The sequence below is a fragment of the Pelodiscus sinensis genome, chromosome 6, assembly GCF_049634645.1.
Source record: "Pelodiscus sinensis isolate JC-2024 chromosome 6, ASM4963464v1, whole genome shotgun sequence".
NCBI lineage: Eukaryota > Metazoa > Chordata > Testudines > Trionychidae > Pelodiscus > Pelodiscus sinensis.
In genome coordinates, this window is record NC_134716.1 from 13553400 (window position 1) to 13567213 (window position 13814).

The following is a 13814-nucleotide window of genomic DNA, read 5'->3' on the forward strand; positions in this document are numbered from 1 at the left end:
ATATACACAGCCTACTAATCAGCTGGGCGAGCTGGAAAGAAATGCTTAGTGGGCCAGATCCAGCCCCCTGGTCCTGATTTTGCCTGATTTTTACCCCTCTTCTATATGGTCTTATTGACTTCTCAGGCTCTCATTAACCTGTGAAGTCAATAAGATGATGAGAGCTGTTATGGGGTACACTTCATCTCACACACACACTTCTTGCCCTCAATAACTAACATTCTGTGAGCTAAATAGTGTCATTTGGTATATGTCTATATGAACAAAAATAAGCTTTCTTAATGAGTTAAAATAGCTGTGAAGACACAACTCTGTTAAGTTAGCAGTTGGAGTAGTAGCCTGGGCTGAATGGAGTTACTAACCTGAGTTAAAAACACAGTCCTATGTCCCTACCTTTCAGAGGGACAGCAAAGCATTTCTACTGTGTGCTTTGGTTGCCCTGATTTTGGACACCACAGTACACCCTGCTATGGAACTGGAGCTGTCTCTGGGCATGTGATGGCCCCACACTGCTGTGATGCAGCCACACATCCCCTCTTCTGAAAAAGTTTTTTAGGAAAAGGCATTATTCCTCTTGGAATGAGGTTTACCACTGTCAAAAAAGGCCATCCATTATTTCGACTTTCTTTTGAAATAACACAATTGCAGTATAGTATTGTTTTTCTAGAATGATGTCCATTATTCTGGAAAGATGATGCAGTGTAGATGCAACCTAACAGTCCAATATGTTTTGAATTAAGAATCCATGTGTGATTTGTAGTATAACTGGAATGGATACTACAGAGTATTTGTTAGCTCCAGGTTTTTCTTCTATAGAACATCACACTCTGCTGCTTGCTATACTCATGCTTGCTCGCTCTTGTCCTGGGGACATAGACTCTTTTCAGCTCCCTTGTGCCTGTTCTCTTCCCAGTCTCATCATACATAGGCTACGTCTACACTGGCCCCTTTTCCGAAAGGGGCATGTAAATTTCACCAGTCGTCGTAGGGAAATCCGCGGGGGATTTAAATATCCCCCGCGGCATTTAAATAAAAATGTCCGCCGCTTTTTTCCGGCTTTTAAAAAAGCCGGAAAAGAGCGTCTACACTGGCCCCGATCCTCCGGAAAAAGTGCCCTTTTCCGGAGGGTCTTATTCCTACTTCAATGTAGGAATAAGACCCTCCGGAAAAGGGCACTTTTTCCGGAGGATCGGGGCCAGTGTAGACGCTCTTTTCCGGCTTTTTTAAAAGCCGGAAAAGAGCGGCGGACATTTTTATTTAAATGCCGCGGGGGATATTTAAATCCCCCGCGGATTTCCCTACGACGACTGGTGAAATTTACATGCCCCTTCCGGAAAAGGGGCCAGTGTAGACGTAGCCTATGTATGATGAGACTGGGAAGAGAACAGGCACAAGGGAACTGAAAAGAGTCTATGTCCCCAGGACAAGAGCGAGCAAGCATGAGTATAGCAAGCAGCAGAGTGTGATGTTCTATAGAAGAAAAACCTGGAGCTAACAAATACTCTGTAGTATCCATTCCAGTTATTCTACAAATCACACATGGATTCTCAATGTAGGAATAAGACCCTCCGGAAAAGGGCACTTTTTCCGGAGGATCGGGGCCAGTGTAGACGCTCTTTTCCGGCTTTTTTAAAAGCCGGAAAAAAGCGGCGGACATTTTTATTTAAATGCCGCGGGGGATATTTAAATCCCCCGCGGATTTCCCTACGACGACTGGTGAAATTTACATGCCCCTTCCGGAAAAGGGGCCAGTGTAGACGTAGCCATAATGAATAAATGGCACTTCATCATATGATTGCAAGCAGGGTTTGAATCAATACTTCCATTTCAGCCAGCTGGAAGGGGAAAGGAATCCTGGTTGTGGTTATGCTCACTCAGTTGTTTAGCACTGTAAGGTATTCAACTGTAATGTAAATAGAGTTCATGTTGGAATGGGAAAGAGATTCTGGTTGTGCTTATGTAAATACAGTTCAGGTAGTGCTATAGGCCTGATGGATGCTCAGTTGTTAGAATGGTATTTTGCCTATTGTAACTAATTTGGCTGTTGTGAGGTCACAAACCATGTTAACCTTAAATGTAGAAATTGTAAACTATGACCACTAATGCTTGTAGGAGAGACATGGTCATTGTAAAGAATCTTGGATGGACAAGGCTTTCCCTTCCAGACTAAAATGAAGTGAATTGAGGGAAGAGCAGAGCGCTGAACCAGCAGGCTATATTCCCTCCAGGCATGAGCTGTAAGACTGAGTCAACCAGTTTCTCTTTCCTCCCTCCCTCTCCCTTTCTAATGATAGAACTAAAACAGACTTTATAAGGAATCTCTTTATTTTCTGCTGGCCTGTGCTGTGGTTGAAGAGCTGAAATCACTGAGAGCTGAAATCACTAGGTTTGGATCCAAATTCATCACAAGGCCAGTGGCAGCAGGCAGGGAAACTGGCAGGAGCAAGCAGCCATCAGGAGCAGCGGCAGGTGGCCAGCAGAGTGGCTGACTGGAATAAGCATCTGGTGGAAGCAGCATTGAGTATCTAGCAGGCATCGGATGAGAGTGGTCAGCAAAGTGGCACCAGAGAGCAGCAAGCAAGTGGATGGTGAGTGACTAGCGGAGTGGATGAGATGCCTCTTAACCCCCTCAGGAAGGGAGGCCAGGTCTGCAAATCACCTCTGAGCTCTTGTCTCCCTGACCAAGGTCAGCAACTGTGAGTGGGGCCCAGAGGAGGGTTGGGCATGTGCAAGGGACACTTACATTGCTGGACTTAGGAGCCTGAAAGGCAAATGACATTGCTCAATCCACTTGATCAGGGATGTTTACTAGTGGTTTGGTTATTAACTCTGTCTGTGGTGTTTTCCCAAGTTAATGCCACATTACTTCTCTTCCTCTTTGATTAAAAGTTTCTTTTTCTGTGCTTAGACTCTGTGATTGCGAGTGGGGAAGCATTACCTCTCAGAGGTGCCCAGGGATGTGTGTCAATTTCCCAGGCTGCTGGGGTGGGGGGAGGAGTTCAAGCCAGTTCTGCATTGAATGGATGGAAAGGAACCCCTAGATATTGAACCTAGCACTGGCTTCTGCTGGCACTACCTGGCAGAAGGGTTACATGATGTTAATATACCCAGGATGGTATGCAACCACCAGAATTGATGAGCCTCCCCTTTGAATTTAATCTGCTTTTATCACCTCAATGCATCCTTCTGCTGAGGAATTCAAAGACACAGCAGAGCTAATCCTGATTTCAGCAAAAGACTTTGCAAAGAGCTTTGAGGGATTGGAAGGGTCACTTTTGAGCTGTCGTGGTTTTGAAGGGGTTGGAAAATATGCTCTTTTCAATAGCGGTGACCACTCTTGACTTGTACTCCCAGAAGTTCCAGGAGGCATTGTACATGTATGGCAATCCGAATGGAGCAATGCTCCTCCACCAATATGTTTCTGTGACTGACATAAACCCTCCCAAAATGTTAGGTTGGGCATGTGGTTAGAAACAGATGATTTTGAAAAGCCACTCCATTAAATCAGAGGGAAAGAAGATAAAAAGGAAAATTTGTAATAGTAGAGAACTAATACAATATACCAAAAGGAGAAAGAAAACTATCTGTGATCTTAATACAAACCAGCATAAATCAGATGCAATAGGAAACAGTGTCTGTGATTTCTTCATCTTCTGTATTTTCTGCATATAATTATCATCTCCATTCTAATTTCATTCATGTGGCTAAATAGATCCAGACCTGCAACTTTTCAGAAATAGCCTCAGGAAACTCAATGGCTACGTCTACACTGGCATGATTTTCCGAAAATGCTTTTAACAGAAAAGTTTTCCGTTAAAAGTGTTTTCGGAAAAGCACGTCTAGATTGGCCAAAAGTGTTTTGCGGAAAAGCGTCCGTGGCCAATCTAGACTGAGATTGTCAGTGCTTTTCTGGAAATTCAAGCGGCCAGCGTAGACAGCTGGCAAGTTTTTCTGCAAAATCAGATGATTTTGTGGAAAAACTTGCCAGTCTAGACACAGCCAATCAGTAAAGACATCGTTTTCCTATGTTTACTTTACAGTATCCTTTTAGAGTCGTTGGCAGGCTGCATAATTATTCAGCATCTATGATCATTTACTGAGTTATCCAGAATATCAATAATTATCTTACCAGTATGAGTGATATACTTCCTGTGAAATTCAGGGCAGAAGTTTAAACTGAGGACTGAAATAAATCAGTTTGATTTATATATATTATTTTAAATCAAGTTCTTACATGACACAAATTTATTGAAATTGTGATCTTGCTGCTGTGAAGTTTTAAGAGTTCCCTTTTAAGTTACTTTAGACTTATAAGGACACTGTCAAGGCATATTTTGATCTCTGTTGTTTGTTGTAGTGCTTGGAAACTCAAATGTAGCTTGATCTTCTGGCCTATGAGCTAAGGATGACCACAGTCTCTGAGAAGGATTAAACACTGCTTTATGTCATGAAATTCAAGCAGAAATGTGTAAAATGATAGGTTTACTTGCAGAATATTACTAAGCCATTGGATGTCTTGTGTGATTTACAGAGTTCCAGACAGCATATGGTCCTTTGTAAACCAGAGATAGAAGGCCAGAACTCAAGCTCTATGACTATGTGTCGCTAAGTGTACTTGGTTTTTTTTTTTTTAAATGAATGTTTCCTGATTTCTGTAAAGCAAGCCACTCTATGGTGACAGGAGGTTATTAACCATATTTCAGTAGCTAGAAGTACAGAATAATTCCTTTTTTCCTCATGGTTGGCTACTACTCTGATTTCAGAACACTCTTACAATGGATTTTCTAAGTATGTAGAGACTTGCATGCAAGCCATATTACTTCTCTGTTGAGATTTCAGACAGCATACAAGCTCAAATATTGACTGTCTCTCTTTGATTGATGGTGGTTGAACATCCTCCAGAGCTAAGAAGTGAAGAAGCAAGAGCAATTAGCGCAGTGTGTTTTATGAAACCCATTATTTATAAAAACTCATCTCAACATATATTCTGCTACTCCTCAAAAACTCATCTCAACATATATTCTGCAATACACATTCTGATTTGATTTTAAGATGAAGATTAACATTTTCAAGCTGTAGGCTGCAGTCAAATGGTCATCTGTGTCAGAAAGACAAGCAACAGTTCAATATTTGTCCAACTGGCTAGTCAGTATTCAAGTAATTGGGAGAGTTGTTTCCATTAGGATGACAAATCAGTTATTAGAGGCAGGTGTATTCTTGGTGCTATATTTAATTACAAAAAAATGTACAGGAAGTTCTGTTTTCCTGAATGCGGTAGAGACAGATTATAACAGGTTATAACTTCCCTTCCCAAACGAGGCATTTTAGTACACTCTACAAACAAGAAATTCTCTCCCTCTTTTTTCTCTCAGGGTCCTACTCGCAACTCCTTTTCCTTGATTTCTCTGTCAACACACACAACATACCCTAACCCTTGTGTTTGGAACAAGGAAACCCTTCACTCTAAAGGCACATCCTGACTTGCCATGCAACCTAATGCTTTGGAGTGAACCTCAGCTAGCAATCTGTTCTATATAAAGGAGATGGATTGCTCTTTTTACTGAGCTTCAAAAAGAATGTTTGGAGAATCTTGACTGTGTTTGTGTCCAAAAGAGAGTCCTGTGCTTGAGGAGATGCATTTACTTCTACGATTTGACAAACCCTACCTGGACCTTTTCCTTCAACAGGGTGGATGGTGAGAACACCTCGGCTATGTCTACACTGGCAGCTTCTTGTGCAAGGACATCTTGTGCACTGGTTCTTGTGCAAGAAGTCTTGTGCAAGAAAACATCCATCCTGCCATGTGCGAGCTGTGCCTTTGCGCAAGAGTGCCTATGGCAGTGTAAACGCTCTCTTACGCAAGAAAGCTCTGATGGCCATTTTAGCCATAGGGCTTTCTTGAGCAAGAAATCCCTGCTGAGTGTCCACACTGCCCTCTTGCGCAAGAACTCCTGCACAAGAGGGCTTACACCTGTTAAAAAAGAGAGTAGCTCTTGCGCAAGAAGCCCTCTCTTACCACGCCGTACTGTAAATTTCCTTGAGCAAGAGCGGGTGGGCAATGTGGACGCTCTGCGGATTGTTGCGCAAGAACGGCCATACTAATGCAAGAAGCCACGAGTGCAGACATAGCCCTCTTGCGCTTCACATCCCTTGGTCATTTTTCCCAGTGCTACATAATCTTCAGTGACCTGCTCCAGGTCATTCTTGGCAGTATTATTAGTTCCCTCATGGAGAATCAGGAAGGGGTAGTGAGCCAAAAGGTTTATCTGTTTTGGAAGACTCTCGTTCCTGAATTCTAGTTCCTGGAAAGCAGAACACATCTTGAGATTCCAGGTCTGGATGGCAGATGGAGGACTCTGTCCCTCTTAGGAGGGAGTCCCCGTCTACCACCCATCTTCTTCTTTTGGGGGTAGTGGTCATGGAACTCCTATCCCTAGCTTGTAGAACCCCCATCCCATGCCTTCCGGTAGATGGTGTCTCCTGATTTCTTCCCTAAGAGGTCCCTGCCAAGCATTCTCTATCGTAGTGCCTGTGCAGAAAGCCTGAAAGGGGTTACTTACCTTTAGTGGAATTGGATACCTGAATTGGCTTTCTTCTCCTGGAGGTTATATTCTGCCAGTTTTCTTCCTTGTTCTATACTACCCTCACTGGGTTTTCAGCCTGCTGTGCCTGCAGGATTAAATGCTGCCTTCTATCAAGGAAGTCTTCATCTTCTCTGATGGAATATAGGGTCTTGGGTGTCAAGTCCTCTAATTTTCTAATTAATTTCTCTTCCTAGATCTGACACTGCCTTTCTGGTTGGTCTGGGATAATTCATGTCTCTTTGTGCTTTAGTTTTCCAATATGAAAAATTGAAATAATTCTTGCTTCCTTTCTAGGGACTTTGGATGGAAAAACATTATTTATAAGAATCAGATGCTATTATTAAATAGACATGATCATTCCAGTGTTCTCATGAAGTGTGAGCTTTTTCACTTTGTCCTCAAGAAGCTCTGGGTACTAGATTATTCCATAAAACATGAGGACATCTTAAAGCTTGCCAGCTTGTTTAACACTTCATACCTGATTCCAGTTCCAGAGGTTTTGAAATACTGTACTCTTCATCTCACAGACAAAAACTGGCTTTAATCTTGGCTTTAATCAAACTATGTTTATAATCATAGAATCCTAGAGCTGGAAGAGACCTCAGGAGGTCATCGAGTCCAGCCCATAAGTACTAAAGCGAAAACCTTAATGAGTCAATTGCAAAGTCTCTTAAATTCATAAATGCAAGATTTACTACTGTATTTGCTGGTAGATTTACTGGCTGGGCAAGATGCTGTATATATTAGTTTTGAGAAAGTTGAGGGAAATTTGCACTCTCTGCTGACAGACTTGTCTGCATGAAATCTGGCAGAAGGGAATGCAGGCAGCTTGAAAAGTTGTGAAGATCAGTAATACAAAGCAAGTGCTAGGTCTGAATGTAAATGGTGCAGCAGGGTATATGGGCACTTCAAACATAGCTCATACAACATACTACCACTCATGTTGTTATTGCAACACAACAAGCACAATTATGAGCTTGCTGCTCTAGACTTCAGAAAGATTATCCCTATTGTTAAAAGACTGCATTTTGTTTTGGGGAAAAAAATCAAATGTTACCGTTTAAATCTCAAAAGAGCACAGCTTTTGCAAGCTCTTGCCAATGCCTTGAAGGTACTGGTAAGCTATTCCACATTCTATACCATCTACTATGGGTTTATTATGCAGGCCAGAACAATGATGAGAAGGGTGAGAAATGATCATTTATTTGTCCCCCATTTGTAACAGAGCCATTTGTACATGGCTAGCATAGGCAAAGCCCAAGTTGAGAGCATTGTTAAGGAGATTAAGACAGGAACATGTTAAGTAGGCTCATATTTCATGAAGGACGTAGTCACCCCTGTTGTTTGGGGCTATGTTGGAATTCACATAAATGAAAATCAATTCTGGCCCTTCTATCTAAAACTTATTCATCTAAAACAGTTTTTGATGGGCACGTATTTCTAATTCTTTGGATATAAAGCTGCAGAATTAGACTATTTGGTCAGTGCTTTTATTAACCACAATAGCCTCAAGGTCAGATTGAATTTATTCAGGCATCTAGAAACATGTAAGGAATTCTAGGCATGCTCAAATATATGATTAATATAATCAGTGCCATGTTAGCATTGCATCATCTCATTTACCTAGTCACTCCCTTTCTAGTAACTCCATACATATCCTGATCTTGTTTAGCTTCCATTTGCTTCTGATTAATAGTTATCAAACAGGATGTTGGAGAATAAGTTCTGAGTAGCTGAATTTTGTCCTTTGATATATGTGCAGAACTCCTATGTAATTGTATATATTCAGGTACGTGAATAAGAACAAAATTTTGACCAAAATTAAGTGAATTTACTATTAAAGACTTCTTTCCTTCTTCTACCTGGTACAGCCTACAGACAACATGTCAACAACATACTAATGGGCTACGTCTACACTGGCACCCTTTTCCAGAAATGCTTAGAACAGTTTTCTGTTATAAGTATTTCCGGAAAAAGCACGTCTACATTGGCAGGATGCTTTTCCGGAAAAGCACTTTTTCCGGAAAAGCGTCTGTGCCAATGTAGATGCGCTTTTCTGCAAAAAAGCCCCGATCGTCATTTTCGCGATTGGGGCTTTTTTGAAGAAAACATTACTCTGCTGTCTACACTGGCCCTTTTCCAGAACGGTTTTCCGGAAAAAGGACTTTTGCCCGAACGGGAGCAGCATAGTATTTCCGGAAAAGCAGCTGATTTCTTACAGTAGATTGTCAGTGCTTTTCCGGAAATTCAAGGGGCCAGTGTAGACAGCTGGCAAGTTATTCCAGAAAAGCGGCTGATTTTCCAGAATAAGTGGCCAGTGTAGACACAGCTCTACTGTTATAAGTACTACAGACATTGTTTTCTATTTTATAGCATGAAACAGATTTTTACTTTGTTTTAAAGCTATTTTAAAGCAATGACACATTCAGCAGCTTCAACACCAGTGGTTACTTCACTGTCTCTTACATGGATGTAATCGGTAGCTCAAGTAAAAGTTAATAGAATTGGCATCTTATTAAGCTTGGTTATTTAGTCATATTCTGTGATGTAAGCAACAGACTGAAGGGCAGTAATACTGTCATCCATCATAACTTCTGCATAAGCACTTGCAACTTCCAATTATTTTCTAAGGGACTGTGTTAAGGAAAAGTGTCTGCAAAATAAAGCTGGATTACAAACTACAACATCAAAAATGGTACATTAAATGCAATGATTTTGCATTGTTCTGATTTCTGCCACACCCGATCCCACATTACAGCAGAAAACCACAATAGGACATCATTTTCCAATCTAGAAAAGGAGAATGGTTATAGTTCCTCCCTACTTAAGTCCTGTGAGTTAGACCAGTCTTTCTCAATTGATCATACCAAGGTAGGGAGGTGCGATGTCACACACAGAAATCTGGGTAATTGTGAAGTATTGAAAATGTTATGACAATCTAAGGTTTGGAAACCATCATTCCCCCACTCCCTGCACACCATTATCTTTCAACATTAAGTACTCTGTCAGTTTCTTGAAACACACACACTATTAAACCTAAGTACTGTAAAACTTAGTCCTGCATTGAGTGCAGGGGACTGGACTAGAAAATCTCTCGAGGCCCATTGGGGCAGCTCTATGATTTTAAATCATACTGGTTTATCATATTGTTACTGATATTTTTATACTTTTATACTGAATGGAAGGGAGCTGTGATTATTATTTTACCTTGAAGAAAAGATTGCCATCCTGAAAAGATTCAGAAGCATGAATATAGAGCATCCGGTGACATTAATACTTAAACAAGATAATATTTTAACAAATTCACCTTCCATTTTTGGTGGCAAGGAAAAGTGGCTGCCCTTCAAAATGCACCACACATGTTGCATGAGCTCCCATATAATTTTTTTTTAGTTTCCAATCATAAGATGAGCCTGTGTAAATGAAGACCTTATATCTCATCTCTCAGTAGTGTTTCAGAGATTCATGTCCTTTACTGTGTAGGTATTCTGGCTTCTTTTGGCTCATCCATCAATTTCAGTAGCACAGAGCTGGCACTTTAAACCTTGTGCCTCTTCTATGTTCTCACTGTTATTGCTGCTGTCAATTTTAGTTCTTTAATAGGAAGATTTTCTTGATACTTTTGTACATAGCTGCTTGCATGCTTGGATTCAGAGAGTCACAGGATGCTCTAATGTGTATACAAGTTTGACCTTTTGATGCTTTATTTTTGATGTGCTTATTAGTATGACATTACACCCCATATTCTTTATGGAAATATGCCTCTGAAAGTGATAACACTTGAATATGCTTAACGCAAAATACTTCATGTAACATAATTTAAAAGTTTTTATCTGCTAAATGTGTATAGTCTATTTGTGTGCTCATTTCATTCTGATATTTGAAGTGAGAAATATGAAACATAAGCCTATTTACTCATCTAGACATGCTAAGTGATGACCATTAATGGAACTTAATGACCCAGTATTTAGGACAATTGTCTGTGCATAGTCTTGCTTTTTCTGTAAGCCTGGACTATGGTTGGCCAGAGAAAGACATGCAACCATGTCACTTGGTTCTGTAATTCATCTTTAATTTTGTACTTTTCCACAGAGGAGTGGGGGATTGAACAAAGGCTTCCTGCCCTAGAAAATTCTATATAAGGCAAGGAAGTAAACAACGAGGATCTTCAGCTGGCTTTACAGATTGCCTCCCCATCCTGAGAGGTTACATGCAAACACCTTGAAACAAAAGAACTGCTGGACCCAGGTCGGAAAGGACATCTCTAACCTATGAAGGACTTTACCTGAAATAAGAACTAGGGTGAGAAATTATTATTTGTAAGAAGCTCTTTTACTGTATTGTGTTTAGCTGACATGTTATGTTTTTTATTTTGCTTAGTAGCTTCTTTGATCTGTCTGATATCACTTGTACATTTCATACTTAATAAAAGCACTTTTATTTATTAATAGTGTAAATATTACCTGAGGAGAGCAACAGCTGTGCAGAGCTCTCTTTCGTTGATAAAGGGAACAAACAATTTATGAGCTTTCTCTATACAAACTTTATACAGAGTAAAATGGATTTATATGGGTTCTGGCCCCATTGGGGTGTGTACCTGGATGCTATCTTAAGTCCTATGACTGACCCTTTCTCTGTGCTGAGTGGATCTTAGGGTATGTCTACACTACCCCGCTAGTTCGAACTAGCGGGGTAATGTATGCATACCGCACTTGCTAATGAAGCCCGGGATTTGAATTTCCCGGGCTTCATTAGCATAAGCGGGGAGCCGCCATTTTTAAATCCCCGCTGCTTCGAACCCCGTGTAGCGCGGCTACACGGGGCTCGAACTAGGTAGTTCGGACTAGGGTCCTAGTCCGAACTACCGTTACTCCTCGTGAAACGAGGAGTACCGGTAGTTCGGAATAGGCACCCTAGTCCGAACTACCTAGTTCGAGCCCCGTGTAGCCGCGCTACACGGGGTTCGAAGCAGCGGGGATTTAAAAATGGCGGCTCCCCGCTTATGCTAATGAAGCCCGGGAAATTCAAATCCCGGGCTTCATTAGCAAGTGCGGTATGCATACATTACCCTCCTAGTTCGAACTAGGAGGGTAGTGTAGACATACCCTTAGTGTCTGTGTATCTCTGGTCTGGGCTATGACCCCAACTCAGTGACATCGCTGAGGGGAGACCAGAGGTATGGCTAACAGTAAGGCCTCCCCTTTCCTGTCCACCAGGTTATAGAGGGCCAACATGCGGTCACCAACTCTGGGATGTTGCATTCACCCATCTCCAGCAGTGTGAGAAGGCAACAGAACCTCCCTTTCAGCCACCGAAGGTGCATTCCACTTGGATGTGAGCAACCAAACACACATAATTAAAATCAATTGAACTACAGTTCATCCATTTTACTCTGTTAATTTCCACGTGTCAATTGGCTACTGATAAAAAATTAATCTTCATCAAAATATATCACATGGGATCTCAATGATATTCAGCATAGTACTTATTATTTGTATTATAGTAGTGACTAGTGGCTCAATCCAGCAATGGGCAAAATATGGCCAGCAGTACAGATCCGGCCTGCAAAGCCTTTGGATCTGACCCGTGGCCGCTTGGATGCTCTCTGCCTGCCACAGCCCCAGACCGCTCAAAGCAGCTGGCTACTGGGGTTATGTGCCTCTTGGCACCACACACTCTTACCTGGGGAGAGGAGGGAGACTTCATGCGTTGCCCCCAACCCCAGAAAAATCATCAACCAATGAATGCTGCAATGATTGTGCTGGGGGCAGGGAAAATGCACAAAGTCTCGTCCCCTAGAGGCACACAGCTGCTTTGAGTAGCCTAAGGCTATGGCAGGCAGGTAGTCTGCCTTAGGATCCTTTTGGGCTGCTGGCCAGGAGCTGCTTAGGTAAGAACCTGAATCTGGCACCCCAAACTCTCCTGCATCCCAACTCCCTGTCCCAGGTTGCCAACCCCTCCTGCCACAGGTCACAACCCAACCCTCTATACTGCCCTCTCCTTGCCCCAGATCACAACTCCCTCCCAAATCCTTTACTCCCGCCTTCATCTCTTCTCCATATTAGAGTTCTCTCCTGCACTCATACCCTGTCCTGGATTCTGCACCCCAATTTATCCAGAGTTCCTCTCAGACCCCACACCCTCTTTTGCACCCCAATCCCCTACCCTGAGCTCCCGTATGTGTGAGAGAGAAAGAGCATAAGCACCCTGGCTGCATCTAGATTGGCAAGTTTTTCCGCAAAAGCAAGTGCTTTTGCGGAAAAATTTGCCAGCTGTCTACACTGTCCGCTTGAATTTCCAGAAGAACACTGACTTCCTACTGTCTGAAATCTTGCAGAAACGCTATGCTTCTCCTATTCAGGCAAAAGCTCTCTTGCGCAAATGCTTTTGCACAAGACGGCCAGTGTAGACAACGCGGTATTGTTTTGCGCAAAAAAGCTTCAATCGCGAAAATGGCGATCGGGGCTTTCTTGCGCAAAACCGCATCTAGATTGGCACTGACGCTTTTCCGGAAAAAATGCTTTTGCAGAAAAGTGTCCATCCCAATCTTAGACGATCTTTTCCGCAAATGCTTTTAACAGAAAAAATTTCTGTTAAAAGCATTTGCCAAAAATCATGCCAAGTATAGATGTAGCCCCTTTGTGTATGTATCCCTAATATTTTGTAATAGTTACATTGTCTGAAGACAGTTTCCAGTTACTCTCTTAATTTTCATATGTGTTTTTCAAATCATAGCTACAGTCTATGCAGATAAAGTTCATTATGGATACATTTAAAAAGAGAAACAAACCTTTCACTAGTGCTGTGTTTTCTTTGCTCTTGGGATTAAAGTGAGGACTTCTGGAATAAGAAATTTACTTTTCTAAATGTAAACTTCATTATAATCCATTATACTTCTCTGTTATGTATCCATTATACATAATGTGACAAGAAACCAATGCAATATACTGCCACATTTTTAGAATATTTATTTATTACATTTTTATAGTCAATGTCTTCCATGCATAGTCAGCAAACATCCAGGCTGTGTCCACATTGGCACCCCTTTCCAGAAAAGGGATGCTAATGTAGACTTCGGAATTACAAAATCTGCGGGGGATTTAAATATCCCCCGCGGCATTTGCATTTACATGGCTGCCGTTTTTTTCCTGCTTGGGGATAAGCCGAAGAAAAGCGGCAGTCTAGACGTGATTCTCTGGAAAACTTGAAAGTAGGAATAAGAGATCCTCC

General features: G+C 41.7%; 1 long non-coding RNA gene across 1 annotated transcript in view; it reads left to right on the forward strand.

Annotated features, from left to right (window-relative positions):
• Nucleotides 1–13814, forward strand: part of LOC142830032 (uncharacterized) — a 146039-nt gene that overhangs the window by 92641 nt on the left and 39584 nt on the right. The window contains exon 2 of the long non-coding RNA XR_012905047.1: nucleotides 10677–10886. This is a non-coding gene — a long non-coding RNA (uncharacterized LOC142830032). The remainder of the gene's footprint in view (nucleotides 1–10676; nucleotides 10887–13814) is intronic.